This window comes from Gossypium hirsutum, chromosome D04 (genome assembly GCF_007990345.1).
Source record: "Gossypium hirsutum isolate 1008001.06 chromosome D04, Gossypium_hirsutum_v2.1, whole genome shotgun sequence".
Taxonomy (NCBI): domain Eukaryota; kingdom Viridiplantae; phylum Streptophyta; class Magnoliopsida; order Malvales; family Malvaceae; genus Gossypium; species Gossypium hirsutum.
In genome coordinates, this window is record NC_053440.1 from 6042315 (window position 1) to 6052870 (window position 10556).

A 10556-nucleotide genomic window follows, 5' to 3' on the forward strand; every position below is an offset into this window, starting at 1 on the left:
TGGTGAAAATGAAGAGTTAAAATGAGTTTATAGTAAGAATTAAGAGAGAATATGGAGTTAGATTGGGAAAATAAAATTAGTATTGATAAGGGATTAAATTAGAATTTAGGTAAAGTTTAGGTATAAATGGAAATATTTTGATGAAATTGTGTATTAATGATTTTTAATTGTTTAATTACGTAGCTAATGTCGTGCAAGAGTCATTGTCCGATAAAGGAAAGGAGAAGGTGAACAAGAAGTGATTCGAGAAAATTTCGGTTAATATTACCATAATTCGAATTTAATTATTAATTGTTAAAATTTAAATTAATATACATGATAAGCAAATTGAGGTAAGTATCATGATTGAATTGAATAAAAAAATATGTATTGGTATTGAATTTATTAATAGTAATTGTTGAATTTTGAATAATATGTTTAATAAATAAAAATAAGGTGAACATCGATATTGAATTAAATGATATTGAATTGTTTGTGAATTGAAATAATAGATGTTTTGAATTGATTGAATATTTGAAATTGTTGTGGAAATGAATTTGAAATTGGAAAAGTAAAATAATACCCTATTAACTTATCGGACTAGATTGGATATAAATGTCATGCCATAGGATTTGTGATGTGACGAGGAGATTTGTAGTTCGGAAAAGAAGATGATTATGTTATTATATGCTTCAGTTTATCCAAAGAGGCATCTAATACCTTATTGGTGTGTTTGGGAGGATATGATATACTGGTGTGTTAAGGAGGATTTATATTATTCTGGGTGTGTTAGGTTGGATATTCTGGTGTGTTTGGTTAGATCCGTGTATCCGTCAAGGTCCGAGTCTTGTTAATAGGGTAAATAATTGAAATGAGAAATTTTGAATAAGTGTGATTGATTGAGCTATGGAAAGAAATGAGAAAGTGAAATTGTGAATTGATATGTGAATTGGAAATCGAGATATGAGATTTGAAGATATGAACCCAAAGTTCATGATGTGATTAAGAGTAAATTTTTGTTATATGATATTAGTGAGTACAAATTGCAATAGAATTGATATTGGATATAGTGATAAATTGAATGAATTGTATATGAATTGAAATGAACTATTGGAATGAGATGTGAAAAATCCAACGGAATTGAGATAGTGAAATAAGGTATGAGTAAAATTAAATACAAGATTTGAAATATTGCTTATTGTTATTAATTATCAAGTTGATTTAAAGTATGAGATAATTAGTGAATAATTGTAGACATAAATTAAATGTATATAATTTATCGATTAATGTTATTAATTTGAATTATGGTAATATCACTGAGTATTCCCATACTCAGCGTACGGTTATTTCCGTGTGCAGGTTAGTAGAAAGCCAGTGTCCGGTCCTGCATCCAGAGCAATCCCGACCTCAGATAAATTTTAGTGATGTACCTTTCTTTTGATAATGTGGCATGTATCTAGGTGATGTATTGATTAAAGTATGCTATGTATGTTATTTAGTTGTGAATTAGTTATAAGTAATCCGGTATGTCTGGTAATGCTCCATAACCCTGTTCTGGTTACGGTTTGGGGTTAGGGGGTGTTACATTTGCATAAGATTTCTGTCTATCAGAAGCTGCCTTTAGACGATCCCGAATTAATCTAACCTTATCTTCGGTCTCAAAAACTAACTCAGGACCCAAAATTGGACGCTCACCCAACTCAATCCAATGTAGCAGAGTACAACACTTACAACCATACAAAGCCTCGTAATGTGCCATCTGAATGCTAGTCTGAAAACTGTTATTGTAGGCGAACTCAACTAGCAGCAGATAATCCTCCCAATTACCTCAGAAATCTATTACACAACTCCGAAACATATCCTCCAGTATCTAAATCACCCTCTTAGATTGATCATCGGTCTGAGGATGGAACATAGTACTGAAGTCCAATCTCGAACCCAGAGCCTCGTGCAATTTCTTTCAGAATTGAGAAGTGAAACGAAGATCTCTATTAGATATTATCGAAATAGGAACCCCATGCAGTCTTACAATCTCGGAGATATAGAGCTTCGCTAACTTCTACAGAGAGTAGTCCTTCCGAACCGGAATAAAATAAGCGGACTTGGTCAATAGATCCACGATGACCCAAACAGAATCCTTCTTAATGGGTGCCAAGGGCAATCCACTAATGAAGTCCATCGGTACTCGTTCTCATTTCCATAAAGGAATCTTAACGGGTTGTAACACACCCGAAGGTAACTGGTGCTCAGTCTTAAGTTGCTGGCACGTCAGACATCGGGCAACAAAATTCGTAACCTCACGCTTCAAACCTGGCCCCCAGTACAACTTACGAAGATCGCGATACATCTTATTACCACCGGGACGCATAGCATAAGAGCTCTTATGCGCCTCCCTTAGAATCGACTACCTCATATCAGAATTATTCGACATACAAATTTAACCTCGGCATACAAAATTTATTCAACCTAAAATAAGAAGAACTGCTACTCTCAATTTGAAAAAACCGCAAACCCAGAGACTCATCCCCTAACTACTTATCCCGAATCTGATCAATCCAAATCAGCTTAACTTGCAACTTAGTTAACAGACTCTCATCATCAAATGGACTAAGACGAGAGAACATCACCCTTAAATCAGTCATCGTTCTACAACTGAGAGCATCGGCCACCACATTGGCCTTACCAGGGTGATACTCTATCGTACAGTCATAATCTTTGAGCAGCTCAATCCATCGATGTTGCCTAAGATTCAACCCTTTCTGGGTAAGAAGATACTTAAGGCTCTTATGATCAGTGTAGATGATACACCTCTCACCGTACAGATAGTGCCTACAGATTTTTAACGCAAAAACCACAGCAGCCAACTCGAGATGATGCACCGGATAATTTTCTTCATGTGTCTTAAGCTGACGGTATGCATAAGCCATAATCTTACCGTCTTACATCAAAACACAACCTAAACCAACGTGTGATGCATCGTTATATACCACAAACTCTTTACCAGATTCAAGCTGTATTAGAATAAGAAACTGAGTTAGAACAAACTTGAGCTTCTTGAAGCTCGATTGTTGTACATCAATCTAAACAAAAAGAACACTCTTGTGCAGAAGCTTAGTCAAAGGTGCTGAAATCAGAGAAAACCCCTTGACAAATTGCCGATACTATCCCATAAGACCCAGAAAACTACAAATCTCAAATATGTTTTTAGGGTGTTTCCAATCAAGCACAGCCTCAATCTTTCTCGGATTAACTCAGATGCCATCAGTAGAAACTACATGCCCTAGAAAAGTTACCTCCCGCAACCAGAACTCATACTTGCTCAACTTAGCGTAGAGCTGTTTCTTTCGGAGTATCTGAAGCACTACTCTAAGATGTTCATCATGTTCATCATCAGTCTTAGAGTAAACCAGAATATCATCGATGAAGACCACAACAAACTGATCTAGATATGGCTGAAAGACTCAGTTCATTAGATTCATAAATGTAGTTGGAGCATTCGTCAGTCCAAAAGGCATAATTAGGAACTAGTAATGTCCATAACGAGTCGTAAATGCAGTCTTAAGAAAATTAGCTTCCTTAACTCTAAGCTGATGGTACCCAGAATGGAGATTTATTTTCAAGAACACTAAAGCCCTTGGAACTGATCAAATAGATCATCGAACCTCGAAAGTGGATACTTATTCTTTACCGTCAGTTTATTCAGTTATCGATAATTAATACATATCAGTATGGTCTCATCCTTTTTCTTAACAAATAAAACCACGATCTAGAAGCTCTTGAAGTTGAGCCTTAAGTTTTGTAAGCTCATTTGGTGTCATACGGTATGGAGCGATAGATACAGGAGTTGTACTCGGTAGAAGCTCAATGCCGAACTCAACTTCTCGATTCTGAGGTAAACCCAGTAACTCCTTAGGAAAGACATTCAGAAAATCCCTCACTGTTCTGATATCCCCGATAGAAGAGTCCTCAGAAACAGAAACACTGACGTAAGCCAAATAAGCCTCTCACCCTTTCCAAACCAGTTTCTCAGCCACAAGAGCGAAGATCACATTGGACAGATAATCTCGATGCTCACCGATCACAACCGCATCCTTATCATCCTCGGTCCTCAGAACAACCCTCTTAATCACGCAATCCCAACTAACTCAGTGCTCAACCAACTAGTTCATACCCAAAATTATGCCAAACTCCCCAAACGAAAGCTCCATTAGATTTTCTAGAAATACAACCCCTTGCACCATCAACGGAACATTCCTAAATAGTTTACTAACCCAAACAGATTGCCCCAACGGACTCAGTACAGCAATCTCACTAGAAATGCTCTCAATAGAAATCCCTAGGTTTTTAGAAACAATACTACCTACATAGTAATGTGTAGAACCTATGTCTACTAGAGCAGTATAAGGTATATCGAAAATAAAGAACATACCAGTGATAACATCAGGAGTGCCTTTATCCTCACGACATTGAGCAGCATAAACCAGTGCATACTGCTTCGCTTCAATCTGATTAGCACATTTACCCGGTGTTCTCTGTCATCGACCAATATCGTTACAATACCTAGCCGGTCCATGGCCCCTAGGTGGCTACTGAACTGCCCTCTAAGGCTGTACAAAACCCAGTCCTGAAGCTTACATCTGATCAGCATACTTTGGACACTCTCGAATACGATGCTCCAATGACCCACACCTCAGACAAGCCCCCAACCTCCTTCAACACTCGCCCGGATGGCACCTACCACAATCTCCACATGGCTGAATCCCAGTAGGAGTAACAGAAACCCCCACTCTAACTGGCCCATCAGGTTTGACTTTTTTCTTAGGTCTCTAACCAGAACTAGAGGGATCTGACTCTTTTTTATTCTTGTCTCTCTTACGATCCCTATTCTGGCACTCCACGTGCTTAACTTCTTCGTCAATCTTCACATTATCAACCAAAACCACAAACTCTCACTCCCTCTGCAGAGTAATCAAAACCCTCAAACTATCCCTCAGACCTTCCTCAAAATGAACATATTTCTTGTACTCAGACGCCACCATGCCTCGAGTGTAGCGGCTTAACCTTAGAAACTCGATCTCATACTTGGCTACTGATCTATCACATTACGTGAGATTCATGAACTCTCGCCTACAAGCATCCACATAACTTGCCCCCACATATTTCCCCTAAAAGACAGTCTTAAATAAGTCACAATTCAAACGATCAGGCTGAGTACCCTCCTCAACCGATAACCACAACTAATATGCCTTGTTGTGAAGCAAAGTGACTGCACCCTTAAATTTTTGCTCGGGAGTACAGTCTATATCATTTATGATCCTCTCAATGGCCTCTAACCAATACTCGGCCACCGTAGGGGCGACTCTAGTGACACCCTTAAACAGCTTGGCACCATCAGACTGGAGTCGTTCAGTTACTGACCCACGGCTCCCAAATCCAGAATGGGGTCCAGCGACCCTTTTCACTACTCTCAACATGGCTTGGGACAATGCGTCATCCTCAGCCAAACGGCTTTGAGACTCACTCATAGTAGCAGTTGAAATCGGTGTCTCACTCGTATCTAAATTTGGCATACTGCCCAGTGAGGGAGACTTAGGTCGAGCCCCCTACGGCCTCTACCACTACCACGAATACCACGTTCGTGAGTTCTACAAGCGTTTATCGTATATTTCAAAATTTATCTACATTAAAAATTTTATGTATCAGTTCCAGTATTTATTAGCAGATATTTTATACATAAATTACCAGAAATTTAAAAATGTTTTCAGAGGTTTCAGTCTCTAACTATTTCAGTACAATTTTAGAAAGTACTATTTACAGTGTTTTCAAAATATACTATCTAAGTTTAAAAATACTTACAGGATCCGCGCTGGAGACTTGGTGTACCACATAATTTCTCAAAATTACTTAAATTATTTGAAAATCAGTTCTTTTTGAAACAAAAGTTTTGGAACCAAAATTTCATAGCCTGAGTTTTGAAACTTGGCTCTAATACCACTAAATGTAACACCCTAAATTCAGCCTAGATGTTATGGCCGAATCTGGTAATGTTACAACAAAGGGGTTTTGAAAATAGTGTTACTTTGATAAAACTTGTGCAGTTGGTCGATAGATCATCCAAGTTCATAAAACCCATATTCATTTTTATAGCTACTGCTGGAAACGTTATTCAATTGTTTCAATTGCCAAAACACAATTTACAGTGGAAGTTTAATAAAACCAATACATTTTGGAAATCTAGTTTGTATTTTTGGAAAAACTTTTATTTGCATCAAACCGTAGTTTTCATAAAACATTTTGTCGAAGCATGAAAATTATCAAACAAACAAAACCAAAATCATCAATTAAAAACCATACAGTGTAAAGAGTCCCGAAAATTACAAACTCTCAAATGAATCCAGAATTTTAAATACCATAAATTACTAAGTTTAAACAGTTTACAGTCGAGTGGTCACCGCTGAGTCTCCGTCGCACCGGTCCACCTAAGTCTGAGGATTACCTGAACAGAACAGACAAACAGATGTGAGTTTTCATAAACTTAGTGTGTAACCCAACATAAGTAGACATGCATTACATACAAGTATCACATACACAACCAGATTCAGATTCCAGACTCGGACTTTAAGTCCTTTACAGATACAAATACAGATACAGACATGCATAACAGATATACAGAATCCTACCCCCATCCTCTACACACCAACTCCGACCATCTCATCACACCATGTGGGGTTAAAAACACCCATCGATCCCTACACACCATATTGTGTCATTATGACACATATAAGATAATACGTAGCCAAGATGCCAGAAAATAGGCGGGGGTCACCCAACAGAACATTTTCTCTACATAATCAAAACCTACACCAATCATAGATACAGAAACATCATGCATAACATGCTTATATGAAGAGATAATATGTATATACTTATCAGAATAAACAGACATGCATATTGTGTCCTACTCAGAGCGGAATATCAGATTATCAGATCACATAAATATTAGGGTTTAATAAGCCCTTATCGACCATACGGTAGGCTTATACACGGGCTTGTGGGCACACATGGACATGCTACACGGGCGTATGGGTTTTGAGCCAGATCGTGTAAGCCACACGGGCAAGACCAATCTGGGCGTATAGGCCAATCTAAGAGTGATTTCTCAGCAAAAATAAACCAAGTGTGTACCTCTTACACAGAAAATCAAGCTTCGACAAAAGTCAAAAACCACACGGGGCGTGTACCTAAAATAGAATACCTAACACTTTTTAGTAACCAATTACGAGCCTAACATGATTTATCCAATTACGCAAAACTGACTTACCGCTTACCAAATACGACCCCAACCTCGAATCAGGCCGATGAAGTGCGATTTCTTACCTCACAACCTTCTCGTAATCACAGAATTCATCACTTAACCACCATAGGCTAACATTACTAAACCGAAACCAAAAGTTAAAGGCTGAAAAATACCTTACCAGCTGAATAAAGGACCAAAAATGAAGTAGCGATGATTAGCCGAGAAAATCCCATAGAGATCAGAGGAAAACCACGAAAAATTTAAGGAGGAAAACAAAGAAGAGGGGAGGGGAAAAAGGAACGTCAGAGACGGAGAGAAATTCGAAAAAAATAAAATAAAAATAAATCAGATAACACCCAACTCCCCACTAACCACATAATCTCAATCTCCTCAGAATCCCAACACCACCGTAACACTAAAATTGAGCAAAAATAATACCCATGCTCACACAAATATTCAAACACAAGACCTCTTACTCACCAACTCTCTTACCACTCAAACCAACAAACTCATTTTGATAAAAATTAACAGACAATTTTATATAAGCCCACTCAATAAGGGTAAGGCTTGGATAAAAAATAACAAAATTTGGCATAGGTGAGACTTGAACCCAAGACCTCATACTCACACTTAAAATATTTAACCACTGAAGCAAATACACATTTATGTCAAATATTTACAAAAACGTAAATAAATTACTTAGGGCATTACAGTTAATTTACTTGATAATCGAATAAATGAATGTTGTTAAGATTTTTTTTCACACTATTTGTTTTAAAATTTCTGTTTGTGGTTGAATGTATATGGAATTATCATATTTTGTCTTTATTCATGATGAATTATATTCACCATTGAATTCAATTCATATATATGAATGAATACTTTTGGTTTCTGCTATAATTATTTTACATAAGTTTTAGCCCTTATGGAGCCTGACTAAAATTAAAATATTTGGGATTTTTTAAAATATGATGGCTATGAATTTTCATAAGTAGCTACACATATAAAGGCTTTTATACAATTTGAGATTCTTTTTATATTTAGTGGTTATGGATTTTTTTAAAATATTTGTGCGTATAAAGAAGTTTTATGATAATGTTTTAGTCATGAATATAAATTTGAGTTTACATGAAATATGTAAGGCAAGCCAATATTATTTTTCTATTATTATAATTGTGTGTGTATATTGTGTGTATATATATTATATGCATATCAATAATTTTGAGGATTAATGCATGATTATAGTTTGTGTGAATAGGTGTTTATAACCATTATTCAATAAGATATTTTTTATAGTTTAATTGGTGAAATTAAGTTTTGATGGATATCGTTGGAGTTGTTAAATTTTTTTTTTGTTATGGCTATATATTCAATTTTATGGTTGCTTTGGTGCAAATTAATGTAAACTATATACATATTTAAATATTTTGGTTTTAAGTTTGGCTCTATAATCTTAGGTTTGGGCATCTTATGATTCCAAATATTTAGTTAAATTATGATGATATGGTTTATTGTATGAATTGTGGGATATGTCAACTATTATGATTATGTTTTTTGAGATTTATTTGCTTGAAAATATTTTTCAAGTATTCATGCGATCTATCTAATCATAAATACAATTTTGGGTTTATGTGGTATATGTAGGGTAAATTTTTCTATTTGATTTTGAATACACGTATATGCGTGAATTACTTTGATGTTTTGTCTATGCCAAAATTATGAATATATGTGCTTGTTAATTATTCGGCCTTGAACCACTACATTGTTTCTGTTTGGTTTTGACATATATGGTTTTAAAAAAATGAGTTAAAGATTTAAGGTTTTTGATTTTTTTATTGTGCTACTTAGACAACCTTATTTTGGATTATTTCGAAAACTATAGTGCACTTAGAAATTTTATTTTTAACCCTTAGCTATTGGAAAAATTTTAAATTTGAATATTTGTATGTTTATGTATATTTTAAAATAACTTAATTGAAGCAAAAAGTCACCAAAGTGATTTTTTTATATAAATTATTTTGTTTTAAAATATAAAAGGTTATATGCATGTAACTTAAGTTATGTTAATATTGATTGGCCCAAATGAAAGTTAATAATATTACATGTGCAACTATGGTAATAAACATGTGACAATTATTCGGTTTTACATGTGAGCAATAAATTGACCCAAAGGAAGATTTATGGTTCGATATGTTCTTATTGTCAATGTTTGATTATTACACTAATATATCACTTACAATTTAATATTTTGTCCAAAAATGAAATATTAATGGAGTGTCCAATATCTTAAGATGAGGTTTACGTTTATTCAAATTATTTTGGTTTAAATTTGAAGTCTTATATGAAGTTGTTTATAATTTATGATTTATTCAACTATTATTATATTTGCCAACATCATTGTATGTTATTTTGGGATAAATATATACTATTATATACTATTATCTTTTAATTGGATTGAAAGATGAAATTAAGAAAAATATTTTGAAACAAATAAATTAAGATTTTAACTTTAGGTTTTAATTAAGGATGTCTAATATTTTAAATAGATTAGTTGAAACAAAATGTCGCCAAAGTGACCTATTTTGTGTAGATTAGTTTATTTGAATATCAAGATGATTATATGTTTTTGTGATTCATGCTTTTATTAATTGATCCAAAGGTAAGTTAATATTTGGTAGAATTTCAACGACATCTGTGGTGATAAATGTGTGACAATTATAAGGTATTTTATGTGAGCAATAAGTTAGTCCAAAGATTAATTAATTGTTTGACATAATTTATTGTCAATGTTTGATTGCTACAACAAGAGTATCGCTTACTATTAATATTATTGTCCAAAGACTTGATATTAGTGTTGTGTTTGGTATCTTGATATGGGATTAGCCATTACCCTAAATTTATTGTTTACTTATGAATATTGATGTGAGCTCATTTTTATTTATTATTTGCTCTATATTCAGCTAATTCATCTTCTACTACCACAATATCTGCTAATATAAACTTTATACCCATGCTTAATGGGACTAATTTCAATGAATGGAAAAGGCACTTACTTATAGTGCTTGGCTGTATGAACACAGACCTTGCACTAAGGGAAGAACAACTCGCACCTCTCACTACGGAACGCACCCCCTATGTTAAAAGGGATTTTAAGAGGTGGGATCGTTCAAATTGCAAAAGTCTAATGATCATGAAGCACAACATTTCAGAAGCCTTTAGGGCACAGAATCTGAAAGGATTACTCAGGCCAAGGTTTCCTTGACGAAATTGAGAAACGTTT